This window comes from Kogia breviceps, chromosome 13 (genome assembly GCF_026419965.1).
Source record: "Kogia breviceps isolate mKogBre1 chromosome 13, mKogBre1 haplotype 1, whole genome shotgun sequence".
NCBI classification, from domain to species: Eukaryota; Metazoa; Chordata; class Mammalia; order Artiodactyla; family Physeteridae; genus Kogia; species Kogia breviceps.
In genome coordinates, this window is record NC_081322.1 from 62,552,534 (window position 1) to 62,564,980 (window position 12,447).

The 12,447-nt window shown below is 37.0% G+C and overlaps 1 protein-coding gene across 36 annotated transcripts in view; it reads left to right on the top strand.

Annotated features, from left to right (window-relative positions):
- Positions 1-12,447, top strand: part of EYA4 (EYA transcriptional coactivator and phosphatase 4) — a 297,153-nt gene that overhangs the window by 172,661 nt on the left and 112,045 nt on the right. The window lies entirely within an intron of this gene.

A 12,447-nucleotide genomic window follows, 5' to 3' on the forward strand; every position in this document is an offset into this window, starting at 1 on the left:
TTTGTCCTACTTGCTCCAGCTTATGATGTATGTAGTGATTATTTTGGCATAATAAAACAATACAGAGCTAGGTAAAATGTTAATGACCACCATATTTTCCTATGGGAAAGCAAATATATATTATATACAGTCCACTCACAGTCTGAGTAAATCTTCCTTTGTTTTATGTAATATGATATTCTTATAATTAATTCCTATATATATTATAGTGAAATGATTGTGTGTGGTCTTTTCTTTTGGATCATCAAAAGTATATAATATGATATCGGATTTTTGACATGTGATCTTTGTCTTTTATGATTAGATATCAAAAAAGAACCAAATAGTTTTAGCTTATTGGAGCTTTAGGAAATGGATGAACCATTAAATTTTTCCTACAAAGCAAAGGAATTCCAGGATGCGTGGAGAGGGGGACTTAAGCTCTATTCCTTGTGGACATTTCCTTCCTGACCATTTTGCTGACCTCTATGAGAAACCCACCTATGGCTTATAGTTTAACTAATTAGATAATCTTTGCAAGTAGCTGGTCTTGAGGGTTAGTAGGGAAAACAGAACATATAATTATATTCTTTTTATTAATATTGTATATCAAAATGTTTTACTCTTTAGGCCGCTCAGGATTTTTGGACAGATAGTGTTAGTGCTTGAACAAATTTTAAACAAGCAGAAAGCCACCAAAGTGACCCAGTGTTTTCAATTTATATCAATAAGTTAGAAAAGAAAGAGAGAATTCAGATCTCAATGTATTTAAACCTGGAATTAGATCATTCTCATTTATCTAGCAAATCCCAGCCCATATGGCCTTAAAAGTGCAATTTTATTTTTAAGATAAATAACAGTTGTTTTTAAAAGATTGTTTTAAATATATTTTGTTATATATTATTATTATATAATAGAAACTAATTGAAAAGTGTCTTGACTTCTTGGAAGCTACTAGTTGGTTGCCATGGATTAGATGCTTCTAAAAGTTTCCTAATCTGCAATATATGGGTAAAATTAGGCAAATCAATTTCTAAGGATTCTAAAGCTTTGTGATATAAAAAACAAACACATAAAGCACCCTTGTTTATAAAAACTGGAGATGGAAAAGCCTTCAAGAAAACTTAGAATCATTTATTGATTCAGTGTTGCCCAGACATTTTGATAGTGTCTGGTCCCTTCTCCTAACTTCTGGTGCAAATGACAACCTCCACACCCTCATAGTGTCAGTAACAAAAAGAGGTGGCTATTCTTGGATTCTCTATTTACTCACAGATATTAGGTCTGGGAGTGTCAAAATGGCATTAAATCAGTGCAGTGGTGGAACACCAAGAAGAGAATAAAGATATGCTATAGAACATCTTGCACAAAAAGGATATAATAACTTACTGAATAGTCAACGAATCAAGGGATGCCAAAATTAATAATTATTATATTCATGTACTGAGGTTCAGTTTTTATAAGCAATCAGAAAAAACATGAAGATGCCTTTATTATAGATAATGGGCAGCATTACTTTAGCATATACATGTATGGGTACATTCTTTTTTGCTCATTAAGAACCACAAACATTCATATATTCTCTCTCTCTCCCCCATGCCTCCCTTCTTCCCTCCCCTCTGTGTGTGTGTGTATATGTGGGGGGGGCGGGGGGGGAGAGAGAAAGAGAAAGAGAGTTAAAGCCTGGGGCTAGATAATTCTATTCTAAACAAATCTATGGTAAAGAACTGAGCTCAAAATGAAATATGGTATCAGCATAAAATGCATGGGAGCTGGAGACCCATTGCCTTATAAAATGCTCCCTCACTTGGAACCTAAAGCTAATATCATTCATTTATTTAGCTAGCTTTATAGTATGTTGGTTTTGGATTTGAAAAGATTAGAATAAATGCAGATGGAAAGTGTTTTTACAGTAGGGAAGTAATTAAATTGGGCGTGGAAAATTTGCCAGGGAATTTTTGGAGTGACATATGTGTATCAGCAAATTCTTTGTCTTGCTTGGCCTTAACTCCTCTTTTGGAAAGAGATGCTTGGCCTGCAGATGTGACTGGTAGATTAGAAAAAAGAGAATTTACAAACCCATACAATATAAGGAAGGTAAAATGTCTTCTTAGAAATAGTATTATGTGTATATACTGAAAGTCAGACGTTAAGGACAGTATTCTCTCAGTTCCATTAGACTGTATTGAACTTGATGTCATATGGAAAGGGATAGAATGTGCTTCATGGAAAAACTGACATTCCTTAAACGTACTTTTTTTTTTTTTTTTACTTTCTCTGTGTCGTAACCATGTTGAGAATGTAGTGTTGTTGGCCTTTGTTCCTAAAACCCATGTTAACCTTCAAATGGGTACATGAGAAAACTAAAATTTATATTTCTCATGCTTTACCTTTCCCTAAGATTAAGTCTATTACTAGATAGACCATCTTAAAAAAAATCTGAATTATCATTTTTATGTTCATTTTTTTCTATATTCATAGTGACTTTATTTGTGTAGATTTGTGTCTAACATGAGCCATCCCTGAAAATACATGGTTTTTGTTTAATTTAAAATAATAGATATCTCCTGGAGTGAAGTTAGAAGTTTCTATGAGTCTCATTTTTTTTTTAACTCTTCTACTTTTCATTTATGAGGTGAGGAAATAATTTATCTCATTCTTTAATTGCATTCTTGGCAAATATCTTAGAGTGCCTATATGTTAAAATAGTCCCCATAATACCCGAATGATTTCTCTGGTAAACTTCTGTTTCTCCTTATTTTTTCCTTTTTGGGCCACTAACTAGTAGAGCATTTTCACCAAGAAGAGATCAAGAAGTTAGAGAGGAAATAAAACTCAAATCAGCCAGTTTTGTTATATACTTGTTTTGTTAATTAAGGAGTAAATGGAGATAAAAATTTTGGTGAAATTGAGCTGTGAAGTGACTTCTGGGAATTATACCAGTTCTTTTCCTATTATTGTTCTATCTCATTGTGCCTACAGTATTGCCAGCAGATTACAGTAAAGAGATCTAAAGGAGAATATGAAAGTATATATATAAGATGTACTTATGGTACATATGAGCTAAGATGATAGTTTTTGCACATGGAGAATAAAAAGATTCTGTGGGTAATGGTGAGGGTGCCCTAGTCTATACTAACTACAATTATCAAGAGAAAGGCAGAACAAATCTCCAGCTTTTAAGGAAGCATTGGAATTAATCTCAGTTTAATATCATAATATTTAAGTGAGCCTCAGGAAGTTTATCTATTCAATGTTTATATGTAAAAGCTTAAAAAATGCAACTAATTCATCTTATGTAAAAAGTTATGATATGACAGTGTTATATCTAAAGTATTAAGTTATACATGATTATTTTCTAGCAAAATAATTATTGCAATAATTCCAGAAGCCTGAAATGTTTATCTGTATATAATTGCCTGTCAAAAAATTAAATGCTATATTGTTTTCATAGCAGTGAAAGCTGAGGTCCCCTTGGTGAAAACACACATTGTATTTCACTGTGTCAAATCAGAGGTCCATTTAGCCCAAAATTCTGTCTCCAAGAAGCATCAAAAATTATTAATACCAGGTTGCATTTCCTCAAACCTGAAAATTTCAAGATGTAGTTCCAATAAACTTAGATTCTTTCAGTAACACAATCTAACTGTATAGTCCATGGAATTATTTAACCATTTCTTGGACTTAGTAATACATTATTGACTATCTTCAGATCCTGAGATTTTATTCTTAATCATTTTTTGCTTTCCTTCCATTTCTTTTTTTTTTTTTCTTTTTTTTTCTTTCCACATATAATCTCTGTTCACAACTCTTGATGTAGCCCACCATATCTAGAATGCTCTGGCCACTTCCTTTTACTCTAGCCTCAGTGTCAATCAGCCTTCCCCTGTAAGAAGCCTCAGTGTCAATCAGCCTTCCCCTGTAAGAAGATCTGCATTTACAGATGCAATGCTCCTCCCTCCACAGAGGCTGGACTGCTCCTTCCCCTCTTGCACCACCTTCCCCCTCCCAGCTTTGCTCAGCTGCTGAATTTCAACTCGTCCTTCAGATCTCTGCTCAGTACTTCTTCCTCAGAAAAGGAAGAAGTCCTCAGAGCAGCCTTTGCTGCTTCTGGTCCCACTGTCATCAGGGCCTCATGGCCTTCTCCTTCACAGTTGCCTCGTTTGATCAACGCCTGCTTCATGCACTACACTATAAGCTCCACAAATTGAGGGATCATCTCTGCTTTCTTTTGCTCCCCATTGTAACATTAGGATATAGCACAGGGCCTGGCACAAAGCAGGTCCTCAGTACATACCCGTTAAGTGAATGAATAACTTCCAAATACATAAATCCAGCTTGCAGTCTCTCCTGGAACTTCTCTTGTAACCACAAAGTCCTAATGTAATTTTATTAGGGATTTTTCTCGGCCATCTGAAACTCCCTTTGTATAGAATGATTACTTTCCATCCCCCAGGATCTTTTCTTTCCAGTGATAATTCTCTCAGTTGTCCTGCCTCAGAACTTCAGAATAATCCTTGACTTATTTCTCTCTTTCCTTTCCCAAATCCTGTTGGTCATCAAATTGTATTTAATTTTCCTCTGTTGTGTTTTGAATCTCTTTATCCTGCCCCTTCCCACTGCCACTATGGAAGTTCAGGCTCTTGTCATCTCACCTCTGAACTAATACAACAAATCCCCTATGGCTTCCTTGGATATAGACCTTGCCTTTCTAGTCTGCTGGGTTGTGGGACGAGCCTTTCTTAAATGATACACTTTCCGTATGGGATTGTTCCTTATTAGACACACACTATTTAGTAGACATTTAGAGTATACACAGAAGCATGAACAAATAACTTTAAAAGTGAAAGTGTGTGCAAGAGGTAAAAATAAGGACATGTACTATTCATGCCTAATTGCTGTCCATAAGAGGTCAAGGATTACTTGGGCTACCTGTTATCCACTCTCTTATTGCCCTCATTCTTGTGTGTTAGATGTTCATTGAGTCCCATTTCATTTTCTTCCTTTAGCTGTAGATTGACAGAAGAGTTCTTGAATTTAACATGGTCCCTAGAAAGAAAATTCCAGAAAAAAAATATACCAGTCACATAGATACCTTGATTTGCATTCCGTTTTCCTGTCACCATTACCTACACAGACATTAGAGTGAAATATGATATTTGTGTACTGTGCAGCTGAGAGCATCTGTTTAGGAGAGTACTTCCCTGCTAGTTCTACAGATGAGCTCATTTCACTGAAGAATAGTCAAGAATGATACACCAGAGTGTAGCCTGAATTCTCAACACGGTGGGCCGGAGTGGTTAGGAAGAGTTGCATGGAAGATTTAGGGCTACAGCTGGGTACCAAAGGAGAGATAAGATTTGAAGAAATGGGAGAAAGAGAATCCTCAGTGAGGTTAAGGGGGAAAAAAGGACTAGAAACTGAAATGGAAAGGTATCTTTTATGGATGGTTGGTGAGTAGTCTCATTTGATTCATATGGAGAAATAGTCGATGAGATTGGAAAATAGGTAAATTTGCATAGATTGTGGTTGGCTGGGATTTCCTGTTCATCTGTTACCCACCTGTGTCCTCACTGCTTGGCTGCTTCAGTGTCTTTATCTCTCTTTATGATGGTTGGCTGGCTGCTCAGTCTTATTTTTTCTCCAGGATCCACAATAGGAGGAAAATATCCATGTGACACTGCTCCCGATTTTGTAATTTTTACCTCTTCAGACACCCAAATAAGAGAATCTCTCTCTTTCTCTTTATCTCAGTTCCAAATTTCCATGGAAGGGAATGGTATCAGAGTGGCTTTCAGGAGCCACCTTTAGGAGCATATGAATCAGTGGTGAGAACAAATTCCAAGAAAAGGATGCTGAGCAGCTAACCCATCAGGTGCTGTCTACTTTCTACCCCTTCCCTACCCAGAGTATACAACCCACCTATTTCATCCAACACCCCTTCCCCAAGCCCTTCATTTTATGTAATCCAGCATATATCACTTGCTCCTTCCCTGATTATATATAACTCACTGGTTATCTGTTTCACTAGTATGGAGATTTGGAGCTTGATTTTAGGTCAGGTGTCTACAAACTATGATCTGCAAAGTAGAGCTCTCTTGAGAGAGTATTAAGTGGAATGGCAACCAGACTTCAAAGTAAGAGGCGCTCCATTCACCTCTTTTGGTAAACCCTGCTACCAATTTTTGACCTTCCTGTCCCCATCCTCAAACTGACCAGTTACTATTCAATGAACCCAATCTCCTTTTCTGCTCCCCAAAACCAATCCAAATAGAAATTGTTTTCTCCATTTCCTGTGGTTAATCCAGTTGTTAGATAATTGGTGAATGTTCTTCATACTGCAATTTAAATTATTTACTTTTCTGAAGGTAAATTTGCCAAAATGAGTATCTAGGTCTGGACTTTCTTTCTTTTGAAACCAGTTCTCAAACCTACCTAAAGAAATACAATCAGCCATCAATCACTTGTAGTCCAAACTTGATATTTTGGCCACCTCTCTTTCAGGTATTAGGAGGTCACCAATAAATTTCTGATCAGATAATAATATTATTAAAATTGTACTTGCGATGACAGATCAGCCATGGCGCAGGTGCCATGGAGGCAAGGAAACCAACAGTGTGACTTACTTAAAAGGCCTGAGAGACATTTAGCAAATCATGGTTATTTTTTGGAGAAGATCTGATATACCATTTTTTTCATGGTTTAAACATATTTTCTAAATTTTCTACATCATTTATTTACTTTTTGTCTTAAGAATGTGAAATAATGGATTTGGCTTGAAATTGGCATGGTGGCAGTGGAAGGATCTGGATTCTTCTTTCTGACAACCTTCATTATCCTCCAAAAATAAGAAAACTCCTGATTTCCTCACATGTATTAGTGATGAATTCCAGAGAATGGCTATGTTCCTGGTCAGCCTCTTCTATACTAAATTGAGTTCCTCTGAAGTCTTTATGGTTAATGATCTAAAACAGTCTTTCCGGAGACTGTTAGCTGCTTTGAATTAATTTGGTCAGAGTAACACATCACATAAAGTAACATTTGTTTAGTGATTTTTATCCAGAGGATCAGAGGAGCTAAGATAAGACTCTACTTTGCATCACAGTAATAATTAAAATTGTTATTCAATGTGAGTAGAAACATTAGGGGTCCCATTTTATGTTGGGCCAACTTAACATGAGAACAAACTGAAGGAGCTTAGTTTTCTTTTCAGCAGTTCAATTATAGGAACATTTATTCTTGCCCTTAAAGTTACCATTTATTGGGTATCAGCCATGTGTCAGGCACTGGTCTGAAAGCTTGAGATACTTCAGTGAACAAAATAGGAGCATACGTAATAGTGGAGTATGTTAGAAAGTGGTCAATTCTAGGGATAAAAGGGAAGATGAGGAGTATTGGGGAGAGTAGATTGTGATTTTAAATCAGATGATATTTAAGTAAAGGCTTGAAGGAAATGAGAGAGTAAGTCAAGAAGAAGGCTGGGGGAAGTGCATTCACTTCAGGTTGAGCGATGCACAGGCCCTTCAGTGGACGCCTGCCTGGCATGTTCAAGCAACAACGGGGAGAACAGTGTGGCCAAAATGGAGAGAGCCCAGTTTCAAATTTGAAATAGCAACATTCTAAAAAAAGCTACTATTTCTAGCCTTTCCCATATTTTGAAAATATTTACTTGGAATTTAAATAAATCAGTTGCAAATATTTGTTCTTGACTCATTGGTAATAGTCTCTGGCAGGCATCTCATCCATCACTGCTACCAGATGGGACTGATCCACAGCCAGGAACACCTCTCTTTGCCACACCACACACATTCTCCAAGACCAGGGCTCTCTCCTGATCAGAAGGCTTCAAGCGTCTTCATCAGCAGAGCTCAAAAGCCTGAAGCCTGTTTTGTTTGTTTCTTTTTTTTTTAAGTAATGCTCTTAAAGTTTCAGCTGTAAATATAGATGAGGGCTTAGTAAAGATTCTAAACATTTGATTCGTAAAGGTGCAGGGATTCTGCCATTATCTCACATTTAATCATCACATCTCAGTTGTCTTAGCAACCTACACAATGTTCTCATTTGCTTTTCAATAAGCCAAGGGATGAATGGATTCTTTGTTCATGAGTTTATGAATTTCTATCACCTGATACTTGATGTCTTTCTGGCATGCTTACTGTGCCAGATAACTGTCTCTATTTTCTTAAAATTCATGTAACCAAAATTAAACTCTGTTTTTCCTAAAAAACTAAATTTCTAATGGGAAACTATCCAACCTCAGATAAACATAAATAAGCTTATATTATAAAATGTTTTTGTTGTAACTATAATTAATTTCCAAGGCTCAGCAAACTTGGCAAACTCAGTTATCCAGCAGACTTGACACATGCAGGCATATTTGTGAACTAAAGAGAAAGAAAAAAGCCTGATGACAAATCTAGGTGTCATAGAGTCGATTCGCCCAAAATCACATGCTTGCTTCTCTCTGATGCTGTCTTGGAGTTGTATGTTCTCTTACCTTATGTATATCTCTAATTTTGGAGCTCATACCGTAATAAAGTGGATGGGGGCATGCTTACACGGCATAATAGGCAAATGTGGTAGACTGCCTGAGTTCAGATTCCAGCTGTTTGGCCTTGTTGCAAGCTACTTTACTTCTCTGTGCCTCACATACCCTCACCTGAAAAATGGGATTAATACCGTATTCTCCCATGGGGTTATTTTAAAGACTAAATGAAGCAATATAGGGAAAACACTTAGAGACGTACCTGCTACATATTAGATGAATTTAAATGACGGCCCTTATAACAAATACGCATAGTGATGGAATTGATAAGTGACAGTGTAACAATAAAAGAGACAGGAAAATAATGAAACATAAATGTAAGAAAGCAAAATGCTTAATCATGTGGGATGTTTTGGCTATTAGTGCTAGAAGCCCTGTATGCTTTAGTAGCAGCCCTTAGTACAGTGTACTGATTCTCATTAGTTTTGATCACCTTGATTCTATAAGTAAAAGTTAAGTTGTGTTTATCATCATAACACATTTTAGAATTATTTCTATATAAAGTGATTTCCTTTTAAATGCGCTATTGCTTAAAATGGTGTAGATCTTAGCAACAGCGAGAATTTTGACTAAACCCTAACAAGCATTCTTTGAAGGTCCTTGATAGCTGAGATTTGGTAGAATTATTCCTTTTTTCCACCAATAGGAGCAACTCAAGTGTCTGGATCATTTAGAGATTTTTTTTTTTTTTTTCAGTCCAGTTCTGGTACCTGCCGCATAGTAGGAAACCAGTAAACATTTATTATATGAATGCATGAATGAATGGGCAGCCAGTTTTTACTTTTTTTTTTCTTTTTTGGTGAGAAGGTCTTCATGCCTTTACACTATTCTCACCACGATATGCTGCATTATAGCCGATAAGGCTTAAATGTCATTTGTAAACAAGGGCAAATCCAAGAGAGGCCTCTGTTTGCTGTAGCAAGGAGGGTGGCTCTACATCCCAGCTTGCCCCAAGTACAATCCCAGTTTACTTCGGCTGTCCCCGTGTCCCTTCTGGCTAGAGACACTTGACTTTCCAAAAAAAAATCCCAGTTTGCCTGATAAATAGTGTGATCACTCTAATTCAGATCATCATGCCCTTACCGAACTTTTTGAGATAGAAAATGTGACAATTAATCTCTCTTTCCCCATCCCTCCCTCCTTCTCTCTTTTTTTCCCCCTTCCTCTGTGTCTCCTTCTCTTTCTTGTTTTAGGGGTGACTTTTATCATGGGACATTGCACTTTTATCTTTAAAGTAACACTATGTGAAAATGCTCCTTGAAACAAAAGATCACCTAGGAAATGATTGTTCTATTCTATAGGCTTGACTTAAATAGGAGCTTGTCTGTTGCATTCTGTCATGTGATTAATTTGCAGAAATTCCATGCCTCTCAAGAATAATACCATCTCTTCAAGAACACACCCAGTCTTATTACATGATGCGGTATAATCCTGTATTATTGATCCTCCCCCGTGTTACCCAGTTTTTCACTTTCTACTATTCTTCTGATGGAAGATCCAGAGTCCCAGCTAATGGGGATGTTACGTATCGTGCTTGGGAAAAAGATGACTGATGTGGTTTGGCAGAATGCCAAGGGAGCAGCATACCCTCCTGCAGCAGCTGCTGTGGGGGCACCGTGCCCAGCATCCAGCAGGAAACAAAACCGGCTGCTGTAGCTCAGACATGGATTTTTACATAGTCTTAATCATAATGTTGCAGAGGTGCTCTTGGGGTACTTATTGTTCTAAGTTTCTCATCATGTATTGTTGTGTATTTTTAAAAGAGAAGCAATGCTGATAACCATGGCGGAGAGAAAAAAACGAGGTGTGTGTGTACATGACTAGATGACCCACTGTGTGGATGACCCACCAGTGTTTCTCCAAAGGGGATTTTAAGAGTCGATGCTTTGCTATGCAGGACTGTCGGGCACATTCATTGCTGGACCGTCAGAACCTGGCTTCTTCCAAATCTCAGTAGCAGCCCCGTCACTGTGAGAACCCCAAACTCCCTGGTGTGTTTTCACACGCTCCCCAAGTACCCAATAGATGGCTGAGTGTAATCAGAGGAGGCTACTATGTATCTTTAAAAATTCATATGTGTCTCGTAGAGGTTTTTTAAAAGATTTGAGAAATACAAGGTTTAGAAAATGATCCTAGGGAAGCCAGCCTTCCAGAAGCCCAGAATGAGTCACTCAACTTTGTTGGAAAAAGCACTCTCTTTTCTATAACCTCTGACAGTTAACCCCAGCTGTGGCTCTCACAGACACTTGACATTGGAACAAGGGCATCCAGTGAGAGTATAGACAGCAAAACACAGCTCATCAATAACTTAGCAAAAAAACTCAAGGTCGGTGTCCCAATAACATCATTTGCTTGTAGGTGCTACTTAGTCAATAAGCTCCAGAGTTGGAATCCAAGGCCTTTTCCTGGCAACGGGAAAGAGCAATGTAAGATTTCAGAATTATTTTCAAAATTTCTATATGTTCAGTGCCTTTTACTCTTTCCAGTCCATTTCCAATCTATTGCATTTCTTCTGACAAATTCTTGGTATTAGGGCATATGAATTTGTATAAAATTGAATTTTACTTTATGGAAATGTTTTTCTTCAGGCAAGGGGAATTAGTGATCTTTGAGGAATATTAGGAATCGTTGGCTTATAAGTATTGATAACCTCTCTTGGTTTCTCATGTATGAGTGCTCTAAAAAGGGATTGGAAAGTCTTTGGAATTAATTTCTTACTTTCATGAGCAATATTCTCCCACATTTACATTGCATTCTCTTGTGCATCCTTTCTGCTATGGTCATGCATTGAGGGTCCTTTTTAATTAAAGCAGTTGAGTGGCTGCTAAATAAAATTGGGAAAAAGAGAAGACAGGCAAAACGGAGGCTTATCTTCAGGTCAAGAATCTGATGAATAGCAAAGGAATGCTTGTTTTCCATCCCTGCAATTCCCGAGAGTAACCAAACTGGTTTTACAAACCATGTGAATTGATTCTATGTGTCTTGGGAAGGGCAAGGGGGTTGTTTAAACTAGTTTATTTGAAATATTTTGAGTTTTTTACTTTTTAAATAATGTTACCTCTTTTTTACGGGAAGGAATTTTATGCAATAGACTTTCATTAAGTTGAATTTTCACCTCCAAAGTGAAGCTGCATATCAGTTGCTTGAACTCTCACTAACTGAATGACTATAAGGGCAAGTTTCCATTTCTTCCTATTTAGGGAGTCAGATTTATCCAACTGCTTTTTTTTTTTTCTTCATATTTTCATGTTACTTTTACCCAGAGGGCTTTTCTGTTGATATTGTCAGTAGTAAGAGTTAAACTTCTGAGTCTGACATGTGTTTCTTATTTCAAAGTTCTCTCCTAAAATTGCTTTTTTTGCATGCATGCTATAGGTTTATTTGAAAACTTTGGTTTTAGCACAGTCCAAAATTTCGATGAAACTGTGGACATTTTCTTGGGTAAATTGTCCATACTGTAGAATGGGAGGGTGGTTTCCTAAAGAAAGTCCTGGAATGACTTCTCTGAAAAGAGGCCAATTTGCAGGTTAAAATCGTATTTAGTAAAATCTTGCCCCCCAACGGTTAACTTGTAAAATGTGTATATAAACAAGAAACCTGCACAGGGTAGCTGATACATTTGGTATGTGATGCTGGATGATTGATTTGTTTACAGATTAATCATAAAGCATGTGGATGAAAGTTAATTAAATAAGAATAAGCTATAGCATCACTACATGGTTATTTATCTTCTGACCAAATGTGTGCCTTCCAAGTCTGCAGTCTTTCAGGCTTCTGTTTAGAGGAGTGCCAGCTCAGGTCATGCTAAATCCAGGTCAGAATCTGAAGGGAATCAGCTTGCTTTGCTAGTGGATTTTCTGGGCATAATTTATACATGCTCAAAATTTTTTTTCAGTGTCAGACCAAGCGTATTTATGTTATAA